The sequence below is a fragment of the Bicyclus anynana genome, chromosome 3, assembly GCF_947172395.1.
Source record: "Bicyclus anynana chromosome 3, ilBicAnyn1.1, whole genome shotgun sequence".
Taxonomy (NCBI): Eukaryota; Metazoa; Arthropoda; class Insecta; order Lepidoptera; family Nymphalidae; genus Bicyclus; species Bicyclus anynana.
Genome location: NC_069085.1, coordinates 6,808,517 through 6,822,423, shown reverse-complemented (window position 1 = coordinate 6,822,423; position 13,907 = coordinate 6,808,517).

Sequence of the window (13,907 nt, the reverse complement as noted above, 5' to 3'; positions counted from 1 at the left end):
ATTTACAATCTGCTTAACAAATACACGGCCAGACGCACGTATCTATCTATTAGTTAGTTAATGTGACTTGCCGAACTGTTGTAAGTCTAAACAACAACTGAAATGGTAAACTGAGGGTATGTTCATATTGACTAAGAAATAGCGATGACCATCCGTCAAACCGTTTCAATAAAGACAAGTTACCTATTTGCCCGTCGGTAAGAATTTATGTCTCCGCCTGCAGCAGTAGAAAAATCCATCCCCCATTTTTTTTTACTTATCATTTTGAAAATGTGCAAGTATAGCTTATGCTACCATAGTTCTGACGAACTCAAAACATTACCCTCCTTTGACAGTCGATGGGCTAGACCTTTGAAACCTGCCTTCCAAAGCTACCAGCTACCAGTATGGTATACATACTTACAGTACAGACTCTTTAATTGAGTACTGCACTTAGCACTCGTGGATATTCTATATTTATATAGATATGGAGTAGATACCTTTATCTACTATACGTAAGTAAAAATATAAGAGTTTGCCTTTGCAAGGCAAAGGCTGGCAAACTTTCAGTCTTTATAAAATTAACTAAGTATGTGCAGCAGTGCGTGCATTACGTTTTAAACGAGTATATTAAAACTGGAAATTTCCTTATCCAACTATGTATTCTGTAGTTCAACATGGGTTTGTATTGAGTCCATACAGGCAGGCAGTTATTTTTTGTATTTATGAGTTGCACGCCACTGATGTCTAGTTATCGCAGGTCATAGACAAAGAGACAAAATCATGAAAATCTACACATCACCGTAACACCAAGGAAAATGCTATCTATACCTACGAAAACGGAAAACTCGCCGTAAAGTATAACTAAGGCCAGGGTTTGGAATTCAATTAGCCTTTGGCGAAGTTGTTACTGCGACGCCATTTACGTAGACGTATATAGACAAGATAAGCGGAACTGGGATTTAATGCGTATTTCGTCGCGTTTCCCGCTCTGCCCGTGAGCCGGTAAGCCGCAGCGCACTCGCAGTTCAAACATCGTTGAGCCTGAAACATCCGTGGCTTAACGCTTGCTACGCCAACTTGATACCCGTCCTCCAACTTGTAATTCGAGATTCAGGCGCCGAAATAACGCAAATTCTCGCGACTTTATATATCCCGACGTTAACTTTGAATTTACGGAAATTGCGAATGGCGTTCTGACTTGTATCGATGTTGTGCCGAACTTAGAGCCAGTTTACATCAATGTTTTAAAATACGAGTTGACTTATCTATCTTTACTTATAATAAATCTGTAGAGAGGTCAATTCTGTACATGAAACATACTTCCAAAATAACTAGCAGGGAGTGATTAATGATCGATACTGATGCCAAAAATGCAAACAGTAAAATTTTTGTCTCTCTGTCTGTATGTTCGTTATAGAAACAAAAAGTACTAGACGGATTTTAACGAAACTTGGTACAATTATTCTTCATACTCCTGGACAGGTTATAGTATACTTTTCATCACGCTTCGATCAATAGGAGTAGAGCAGTGAAGGGAAATGTTGGGAAAACAGGAGAAGTTACTCCATTTTTACAGCGATACTACTGTAAGGGCTGGATTAAAGAGGTCTAAGGGCGGACGAACTCGCGAGCATACTATCCTATACTAATATTATAAAGAGGAGACATTGAATTGTTTTTTGTTGCGGCATTGAATATCCTTTGAAACTACAGAGCCGATTTGAAAAATTCTTTCACCGTCGGGAAGCTACACTATTCTCGAGTATATTTATGCTATAGACTATGTTTTAGCAGGCTGGTAAACTACTTGAAAAAAACGAATTTTGATTTTATGCTTTTACTTAAGACATTTAATACAACGAACCCCCTTAAGGCGTGAACTAGCCTTAAGCTCAAAGCCTCGTAACAAACAACAGCGGCGGGCACATTTGACACGTGAGTGGCGGAACGACGTCACAAAGGCTGTCCTGCGTCCACTCCGCAAGACTACGTGGTCACGGCCGTAATCCTTATTTATGGTAAGACGCCGGGCGACGCCTCCGCTGAACTGACTATTTGTCAGGCCCAACGCCGCCGTATCAATCTCCGCCCGAGCGTATTGACTCTGCTTTATTATACCAAATATCCCACTTCTGATACTCATCACTCTCAGACTATTTGAACGGGGCCGGCCCCTGTAACGAAATGGCACGTCGATTCTAAAACTAGAAAAATATATGGGAATGACATTTGCTGTCGACAGGTCACGTGATCAAGATCTGTCATTCCCATACATTTTTCTAGTTTTCCAAGCTTTTGCGATCGTAGAAAGGGAATTGACGTGCCACTTGGCTATAGGGGCAGGCCTTATAGGAGAAGAGATTTCAAGCTTACGCCTACACCATCAAACAACTCTAGTGGGAATTGGTGAGCTTAGGAAGTTATTTTATCTGTAATCACGATCAGATCACAGATGCTAAGAATAAGGACAGCATATCGTGTGTTCGGGATGTAACACGACAAACTACCAATCTTCGGGTTGCTATTGAGAAATTCTTTGGAAGATACACAAGCTAATATTGTTTCATATCTCGATACTGGGCGCGAACCTGGGACCTAGACCTCTAGCCAAGTTAAATCATTTCTCTTTCTACAAACGCTAACGCTTCGCTAACTAAAAAATCTATAAGAATAACGTATTCCATTGCTAAATTGATCACGTGACCTATCGATAGCGAATGTAATTTTTTAGTTTTCGAAGCATTAGCCTTTGTAAAAACAGAATTGATTTGTATAGAAACTTACTTACTTACTATAGGCCACAGCCTGTAGGCCCTTCATTTATGCATGCCATGTTTTAATCGTATTTTCGTTTTTGTGATCACCAAACAGTTATTTTGTTTAAATAAGCTTGACTGCTCCATTTTATATTAAGTGGTAATGTTTTTTTTGTTTCTAAGATCATCTAACATGATTATTCCAACGAAATTACGTAATTTCCTCCCCAGTTTTTCGTTAAAATAACGCTACTACCTGCTACCACTATACTAATGTTACTTTATGTAAAATGACGATAATTGTGTCATTTCGTTGAAAACACAATGTTAGATGACTGCAAAAACGAAAATACGATGAAAAACAATGTATAGTGACTGATTACTTGGTACACCGAGTTACATAATAACCCTGCTGATCTAGAGTAAACTGTCAGTTGCCAGACAATTGATACACAATTCATAGGCCATTAATAGCTGACGTGTACAATAACAGAGAAGTAAACTGACCAACAAAAGTGAATCCGAATCACCCCCGGCAACACAAGAGGACAAAACACACCCCGAGCGGTCGTTAGAGATGGCTCTAAATTACGCGCGAGTTACGCGGGCGTCTCGCAACACCATTACAGCTCTATTTTGGCAACTCATAACAGGCCGGGTGTGCCCGTAACGGGTGGTCATGCATTTGCACTGACCATTAGGCACCGTTTACATTTGTGTGGAAAACGACAGTGGCGGAACTGTTTGGCACGTCAATGCAATTAGCTTCTGCCTGTATCTTTTGCTAATCTATCTATCTGTTAACTCAAGTTAGATTTATTTAATTATAATAAGAATAATTAGTAAATATTTGTTGCCTAAGGTTTTATTTATGTCTAACAGAACCATAGTAAGCTTCACTTTTAGGTATTTAAATTATAATATTTAAACAATTTTAAGTATAGTAACTGTGGATTGGAAATTACGAAGAAAATAAAATGAGTTTTTGTAGGTTATTTTATGAAGGTCACATGTAAAAATGTTAATAAATTTTCATCATTTTATGAAGATACGAATTTAATATCTTTTATGTACTTACGTTTAGGAGCCTTTGTAATTATAACTGAAACTTGTGCTAAACCTGACAATTTTATCAATGCATATAGTTTCTAATATATTGGATATATCGTCTCGGACGTTTTCCATACAATTGTAAAAGGGCATTTACAATGTCGCGCGTTTTTTCAATGACCACACTGACCGCAGCCCCTATAGTGTACAGACGAGATAAAATCGTAAATTATAACCCAATTCCATAGCTGTTAAAACTTGACAGATGAAAAGGCTTGAAGCTGGGCAGGAGAGCCGTTCCTGTGTCGTTAACGCTTTCAAATAAAATAGGGGCACTTCAATGTTAGGATATTATAGAATGATTAACGTTGCTTGCATTTGTTTCCTTCCATAAAACTGGATAATATTATGCACTTAAAAACGAGCTATGCTTGAGGTTGAACTGAGTTTACAATAAGTGTAATCAAATAATAAAATTATTATTTGATTTAGTAATAGGACTGTCCTTTAGTGTTTGATATATTTAAGTACAGTTTTTAATTCAAAAATTCTTATAATTTGAATGATAGCCAATTCCAATTTTTTGTGAAATAAGTGAAAACCCATCGGCTTAGAACAGCAGTACACAGGATAAAAATGAGGTTCCTGGTTTCTCATGTCACTTGAACGTTTATTCAAGCTTCAGGCATCCTATATTCAACCTGCAATCTACATAGATCTGCCTTGCGTGCTTTCGTCCCTGCAAGAGACGCTTTTAGAGAGAAAGCGTTTCGTCCATCTACGCTCTTCTAGACCCCAGGCTTAGATCTGTCAGAATTATCCAAATACCTTCAATGCTGCGTTCCAATAAGTATTAAGGAGTCTACAGCAAACTAGGCTATGGCCTGTAGCCATGTGGCACGACGATTTTGTTTCTACAATCGCAAACGCTAGGAAAATCAAAAAAATGTATGGGAATGACTAATACTATCGACAGGTTATGTGATCAAGATCTGTCATTCCCTTTTTTTCATTATTTTCACGTTAGCGTTTGACTGCAATCTCACCTGATGGGAACGGGCTAACTTGTCAGGCGTAGGATCAAAATCCATACCCAGTTATCGAAGCATTAGCGATTGTAGAAAGAGAATCGACGTGTCACACTCACATGGCTACAGGCCCAGATTAAAATATGAGGATAATGATGAAGTTCCTTAAAACCTTGTAAAATAAACTCACTTTCGCATCTAATACGAGTAACTAAAGTTATTGTTGTTGCGTACGATTGGCCGATCTTTAATTAGAGTTCATAGTATTATCTCGTAAAATCTGTAATTATACACACGTAGGGGCCAGGGGTCCGAGGATTAGCCGATGCTGAGTCTTCTCACGTCGTGTATTCAATTAGTGGGGCCCATTGGAAGATATTGGTTTATTACTGGCATCGGGCCCGGGCTCAATATCAGATTATTTCTAAAGATAGTAGTGACCAGGGCTACTGTCTTTACAAATCTGATATTGGACTTACAAAGGTCTTAATGATTTAACGGTTAATACTGAATTCAAATTCAAAAGCTCTTGAGCGATTTCTACCCGATGGCCCTCTGACGTCTTATTGGAGACGTCGTTCGAAAGTCTCTCTAGGTCTCTTGTTTGATAGCTTGGCAACTTCGTTCGTAACACTCGCAATATAGGGCGCGGGCCGGGTGCGTGTAGCGATGAATGAAAAACCCACGACTGATGCACGTCACTGCCCCGCACGCACGCACACCCACGCACACCCGCGCAGTCTTTCCCCCTGTCGCCCGCATATCATGGGAGTGTCATCAACAAACTGGGATATATAGGAGACACTGCTGCAGTCCATAAGATTTTCAATTTAGTGAGAGAGGAAATTGGAATATTGGTTATCTTTAAATGAAAATTTATTAAAACATTGAATTTAATTGAGTACAGATTAAACCATTTCTCTAGTACAACTAAGCTGCTTTGTGCGGATTTCCAAGATTTAATTACTTTAGCGATTTTTTTTATTTATCCTTATGTTTATCCTATATTAAATTGAAATTCTATGTAACAAATGTCATCCAGTGCCTAACTGCCAACCCTGCGTGGATATCATACAGCAGATTTGATGTTTATTTTAATTGGTTGTTAATAAAGACCAAATTAGTGAATAGGCCAGCGGGTCACTATTTCTTCCATATTTTTTTAACGATTTAAAATTATGTTACGGTAAACTATTTGTGAAATACGGTATTTTATATACTGAAAAAAAATTACTTAAGCAAAATATATCATATGATACCCTGATATGTTATTAAATGTGCGTTACCTTCTGTTAGTTTTATTTTGTTATATCGAGAGTACCTATCGTTTTATTTGAATACATGGTAGGTACTTGTCAGCAAAAGTAATGAACATTCATAAAGTTCATAGTAATTTATGGTTTTATTTATAAAACTGTCACAACTTAAAATTAAGATGACAAATAATTGTACAAGACAATGCTGAAAATAGATACAGATTCTTTCACTTTCACATTCATAAATTAGGTGGCACATCAGATATTTTTTTAGCTTTTTATATAGGGTTAACGTGTAGGGTTGCCAAACGTACCATTACTTTATATACAGTATTGTATTACGTTAATATACAGTATTGTACTGAACTTTCGTAAAAATATTGAAGTCAATTTATTGTCATCATTACATTCAAATATAATATGAAATAAATCATTGCCTTTTGTAATTTTTAACCGACTTCCAAAAAGGAGGAGGTTCTACGTTCGTGTCCGTACGTACTATCCAGTGTCATTTTAATTAAAGCCGTTTCTGGAAGAACCACAGAAATTCTGTAATTTAAACGGCTTGAATTAAAACATCACTGGCTTGGCACCGCCTTCAAACTGATCAGAAGGTAGCACATAGGTAAGATGTTATTTTTTGCTTTTTAGTTTAGGTTAATTTTTGAGTTGGAAGTCGGTTGAATTTTTTTTATTAAAATTTTTATTTTATACACGCTCATAGCATGTATCCGAATATATCTAATATCAAAATTCAAACTTCATTTATTTTAATTAGGTTTAGTTTACAAGCACTTTTGAAACTTCAAGTTATAATTTAATTTAGTGTTAGTAATTATAATCGAAGAATTAAACTTAAAGTTACGAGTTTTCCAAAAGCGCCTTGGTCCGAGAAGAGCCCACAACAAACTCGACCAAGGTTTATTTCTTTTTTTTACCACCATTTTACAAACTTATCTAGAACTAAATACACAGTTGTATAGTGCAGTTCAACACCAAACTTTCTTATCATATACATTTAATCGTTAACACTAAGCTTTTTTCATTTCCTAATTTGTTTAATCCTAACTTTCTCTTTTTTCCAACATGATTGATCTGTTTATTTTACATTTTAAAGGAACATTTTTACGGTTGCTTGTCAACTTAATTATTATCCTAATGCCTAATAAAAAATATCTAACTCTAAACGAACGAATCAATAAAAGATAGGTTTTTAATTTTCCTTAATTAAACCTGCTACACTTTTTTTACAGTTTAGTCTCAAATATACTACGATTATGAAGAACTTTTCTTCAACCAACCCTAATGACGTGAAATTATTTTCTAAAAATGTGTAATGTATAAAAAGGGTTAAGTACACGGTCTACACCAACACTGTGAATTCGTTACGTTTTATACCTTTTAATCATAGATCTACATAATAATGTGAAACGGTACTTCCCGTCGGTACGACAAGTTGATTGATGTGCCTTCGTATATTTATTTACCCGAAAAGTAACACGAACGTCCGCAAAGCCTTCTCAACATAAAAATGACCCCCGTTGTACGTTTTGTTTTTATTTTGATACGCGGTCCTTTCATAATTAGCGTAATAAATTTTAAAATGATAATACTGGTAGGGGTATCTTGTGAAACGCTTAAATCGCGCGTCAGGGGGCGCCGCCGGCGACCGCGTGTCAATCACTCCCGTGAATGTAGAACAATTCTTATTTGGAAAAAAGAATAAAAAACCGGCTAAGTGTGTGTCGGATCATGCGCAGTGTAGGGTTCTCCATAGTGGTGGTTTTTGCTCGGTCTACAACTCTTTAAATTTTGTTTCCAATTTAGCTTTAATATTATTTTCTTTTAATTTTATTATGTATAAGTCAGAAGAGTAATTGTCTCTAACAAAAATAAGCACTTTATACAAACATATTATCACAAAATCTAATAATGGTGTTGACAAACCTACAACATTTATAAAAACTAGGTAGGTACCTAATGCTAATGCTATGGGATAAAATAGTAAAAAAAAACATTAGCATTTTACATGTAAAGAATAAATATTTTTCAACATTTAATTACTTTGTGGGCGTGTTGTTACTAGTGCTAGTCTGTGAGCTAAGTCGCGGACAGACGGACATATTATAAGTATTGAGTACCTATAGAGAAATGTTAGGGGTTTCTACGCAGTGGCGTAGAAACCATTGACATTTTGCAAATGAAAAAATGGGCCCCACTACCATCTTAACTGATAAGTTTTATCAAGTAAAATGCTCTCATAATCAGCTCTTTTCCGTTTTAAAAATTTTCCAAGTTCAGTTTGATCGCGATTTTCTGGTAAGGATTAGAGGGCCCCCTTAGAGCATTGCACCGCCTAGCTCCTGGGTAGCTACGACAATGTTTGTGATGTTACGGACCCCTAAAATACGTATCAGTTTTATTTTACATCGCACTCGAGCAGTACAGAGGGTCGCGGGTGGGAACGGAACAAAACACAAATCGGGTCTTGCGGCGCGAGCAACATCTGTGCCGTATTCCGTATAATAGACGCTTACGTAGGCTTCTTCCGTGGATCGACCCCGGTGGGATCGCTTTAACATGATTGATCTGTTTATTTTACATTTTAAAGGAACATTTTTACGGTTGCTTGTCAACTTAATAACAAAGTGTTTTATTTCGGAACACGTTAAGTTCGGTTTTATTGATAGGTTCTTTTAGCTTTGTACATCAGTCGAGATGGATGGCGGTGTTATAAATATAAATGATTTGGTTATGATTAGGTTGGATATGATTGACATTTTTTGCGGTATTAGGTATATAATATCTTTATTATTGATACTATAGTGTACCTTAGAGCCAAAAATCAAGCGCCTATGTGAGACCTAAGTATTTTTTGTTAGATTGGAACAGACAATATATAAAATTCTAGTGCCGCGGTGCTTGTTGTGTTGGGTCCATGTCGAGTATGTCTAAGAATCGGCTAACGTCTATTTTTCATACCCCTATAGGGGTAGTTTAGGGGTAGCGAGGAAGTGCACATAAGGCAAAACGAAGCTTGGCCGGGTCTGCTACCTAATTTATAAAATGTTTGGACTATTAAATTTTTGACTGGTGGAAGGTTTAGGCCGTGGCTAGTTACCACTCTGCCGGCAAAGACGTACCACCAAGCGATTTAGCGTTCCGATACGATGTCGTGTAGAAACCGAAAGGGGTGTGCATTTTCATCCTCCTCCTAACAAATTAGCTTGCTTACGTCTTAAATTGCATCATCACTTACCATCAGGTGAGATTGTAGTCAAGGGCTAACTTGTAAAGAATAAGAAAAATCTTGATAGTAAATATAGTAAATACAGAAAACACAAGTACTTAGTACCTTCCTAATAGTATTTATTACCTTTGTGTAGTGATATCTATACTAATATTATAAAGCTGAAGAGTTTGTTCGGTTGAACGCGCTAATCTTAGGAACTACTGATCCGATTTGAAAAATTCTTTCAGTATTAGATAACCCATTTATGAAAGAAGGCTATAGGCTATATTATCCCCGTATTCCTTCGGGAACGGGAATCACGTAGGTGAAACCGCGCGGGGTCAGCTAGTTTACTTATAAAAGTAGTTAGCCATCACCTGTTAGACATTAGATACATAAATTGACGTTGCGTAAACTGTTTGTTTTGGAAATAACAAACCGTAACACCTACAGTTATTTGTACAGATACATTCATCTCTTTTATCGATTTCGGCTTAAACCACTTGTGGTGTTTATTAAAAGCGCTCTTAACAGACACCTTAAAGAGGTTCTAAAAATAAGTACCTATTTGAGAGTGGCGCCAGTTCAAACCAATTGAGCTTCGGACAACTTACCGAATCATACTCCGGTCTTTGAGTCCCCGGCAGCGGCTGATATGATGTTTACGAGAAGATAATTTGACAGGTGCTTTTAAAACGTTCATAGATATGAACTTGTAAAAAAGTTTACATATACAGTATGTAACAAAAACTCTGTTGTTAATTGCAGGTGTGTATTTATAATCGTATAACCCTACCAATTACAAAATCTTTTTAAGAAAACATCAATAGGTAAACAGTTTTTGTTTAATCTTAAAATTTAGTAGGTATGTACATCTATACAAAAAGTTTTTTTCAATTTTCTATCTTACACCCATAAGTGCCCCCAAATTCAAATTTTACATATTCTCTATACATGTATTTGAGTCACAAGAATTGATATGTGTACCTAAACTGGATTGGTCCAGTACATTCGGAGAAAACAGACAGACATTAAAATGTGCGCGAGTGATATTATAAGGGTTCCGTTTTTGTACTACGCACCTTCGGAACCCTGAAAAGTGAGCTTTTCTTTCTTCTAAGAAATTTTCAGTAAAAATTCTCAATCCTGAGTTATTGATGGTGTTGGTTACACCCCCGTACCTCGGAGAGCACGTGTCGCTAATTTTATCACTAACATCTGATTACTAACCCGTTCTGGGAACAGTCCTATGTCCTAGTCCTGGAGCCTATACCTAAGCTATTTAAGCAATCGCGACCAACACACGATCAGTTTGATCGGATGTCCGGCCGTTAGCGCTACAGACACGTGAACTTATTGGATGGTGAGTGGCTAGCATAGGGCATCGTTTAGGAGGCACACAATTTTAAAATCAAAAAATAATGATTTATTATTTTTTTTTTGTAGGATAAAGGAAGATTGCTTAGGACATCAAGTTTCCTTAATCCGGCACTGTCTGGGAAATAGTGGTGGGTCTCATTTCCATATCCCCTCTCCTGTAAAATAGGCTAATTGAATTTTGTTATATGATAATCGAAAACAAGCAAGACAGTTATGTTTAATACTAGCGGACGCCCGCGACTTCGTCCGCGTGGAATTCAGTTTCTCAAAAATCCCGCGGGAAGCATAGATTTTTCCGGGATGAAAAGTAGCCTATGTGTTTATCCAGAGTAATATCTATTTCCATTCTAAATCTCAGCCAAATCGCTTCAGTAGCCGTAGTGTAAAGGAGGAACAAACATACATACACACACACAAACTTTCGCCTTTATATTATTAGTATTAATAATTAATATATTATATAATAATTGAGGATTTATTATCAATTGTAATGAAATTATTATTTTCTTGTCCCACAACACTGCTCTTCGCTAAAATAATATTTTTTATTAATTAAGTACAAATAATATTTTATAAATTGTTTTCCATGAATACGGTCGTCTTTTAACTCAGCCAAGGCAATGTGGGCGAGACTTAAGACATTTGCGGTTACACTCAATGAAAGATCTCCAAAAAACCAGCGTCTTAATTTGTTAGTAATCTAATCATACATCGACAAAACGTATTGCTCGTTAAGTCATTAAAGATGAACAAAAAACGGGAGTGCTGCGCAGACGTTTATCGGAAGCTATTACACGTCGCTTTATTAATTTTCATAACTACCCTCAACTTCAAAGCGAGCCGCAGCGTATACGCGCGATCCGGTCCAAGTTATGAGCTTATGACTAAAGCTAATTTAAGCTCGCTGAATATGTAACGTGCTTTGTTGGGAATGACAAATTTCAGAAATATAAATATCTTACAAAATACATCATAATCATCATCATTACCGGCCGATGGACTCTTGCATGGACATCCAAACACAACGGTCTTGAACTCCAGCATCCACCCGCTTGATGTCCTCGGTCCATCTAGGGGGGGGTCGACCAACACTGCGCTTTCCGCTGTGGGTCGCCATTCCAGCACCTTGGGACCCCAACGAACAAAAAACATACGAAATGCTGATGCTGATGGACGTCCATTAATAGACATGAACCTTTCATAAGGACTTCCAAACAGCCCTGTATTGAGCCACAACTGCCTGTTAACCGCTTAATTCGATCGTTCTATCTAGTAGGGACTATGCAAAGACTATGTACAAAATGTAGAAAATATATAAATAAACATTTATTTACAAACTACTGAGGAAAACCCTCACGAGGAGGAAATCCTGACTTCAGCATCAGGCTATAGATATTTTTTGGGCCTTTACATAACTAAAACTCAAATTGCGGGTACCTAAAAAAATATTGAGACATGGCTGTAATTCTCTGACAATTTGACAATCTGACTTGTAGCTTAAGTAGTGATGTAAAGAAATGTATATTATTAGCGTATCTACACCTCATAAGCTATAGTGAAGAGGTATTCTCAACAGCAAGATGTCATGACTTCGAGCCTGGCCTATTGGAGTGTTGTATACCTAATGTCGTATCGACTGTGAATGTCGTATCCATTCTTATCGACTAATCGGAGGGTAAGGTGCCTAATATCTGCCATTTAATAAAAAAATATATTTAGGTTTATAGCTATATCTATTTATTTATTAGTGTATTCACTGCATGACAATTTGTCATATCGAAATACGCTTTCGCTTATGTGTTGGATCACGCGCAGAGCTACTGTTTACCGCCTGGAGGCCCTTGAAGACGTTTTAACAGCACTCACTTCGGCATAACCACCTTTGATCTTTGACGACACTTCAAATTCAGCGTAATTTTAAAATGTGTCTGTTTCTACGGGTAAATTCTGATTAAACTGTAATTATTATGTAACTACTGAGAGAACTACTCTATTCTTTACTAGGAATCAAGCTGTCTATGTTTGATCTTTATAACTTGGACTAAGATAATATTTGTTAGTATAGTTTTACTGCACACTTTAATGTCTAGCAGTTATACATTCGTTTGATTGACCGAAGTCTATACTGATATAAATAAATTCATGTCTTTTTTTCACATATCATTCATAACCTAAACTAAATTCATAACCTAGAGAGCTAAACCAAAATTAATACTTTTTCTGTCGGGATATACGAGTATTAAATTATAAAGCAAAGTTTCTTACGATATTATCTTCTTACCTGTCTGTACACGTCCAATGGAAGTCCCGCGGGTAGATAGGTAGCAGTAGCGAAGACTGAAATTTTCTAAACTGACTATTTTCTAGATGCCATCCTATATTTTTAATTGTATTATTAGGATTTTAAGGACATATAATACAACGAAATTTGTAATAAAAGGAGATGGTCCATTTCAGGTTCACTCTTGTACCCCGTATCATTAAAATTTAAAATGTACAAGGATTTTATTACAATCTTAATGAGTGAATAAATCTAACTAAATAAGAAGAAATAAATAAAATGAAAACCCAAGTTTTTTAATTTCATCAAGATGGCGCCCATAGAGCAACTATGATTTGGCAATTGACAGCAAACGTCAAATCGACTACTTCATTGAAAACGTCATCAATCCGCCATTAATACCATATTAGTGTTGTCTTGTGGGAGAATAAACATTATTTCGAAAGAATTAAAGTAAATTCTTTAATTTGTATAACCAAAAATAATTTAAAAAAATATTTCTTTTATTTCTGTCAAGTTACAATGACTGATCCTGGGCTCCATACAATTTTGGACCATCTCCTTTGATTGTTAGAACAGTATAAATGTGATATGTAGAAAAGTTATGCGATTTGTAGGACAATAATGTGATTTGTATGACAGTTATGTAATTGGTAGGACTTTTATGGAATATAATCCTTACTTTATGTAGGCAATAGGTAAGGTTGTAAATACTTCAAGCCTGTAGATGCGTGGCCGTCACAGTTCGAAATATGTCTGCCATATTTTACCAGATATGTGCTGCAATCGCAAGAGAATAGTCAGAGTTTTTTAGTCTGAATGTGTTTTAGGCTGAGTACGTCATTAACGTCCGTAAAACTCGTAAATAGTAAAAAGGTAACCTTAAAGGAATCGGGTTGTTAGGTACCATCGCCCCTGATAGGGAGGTATGTACCGTATTTA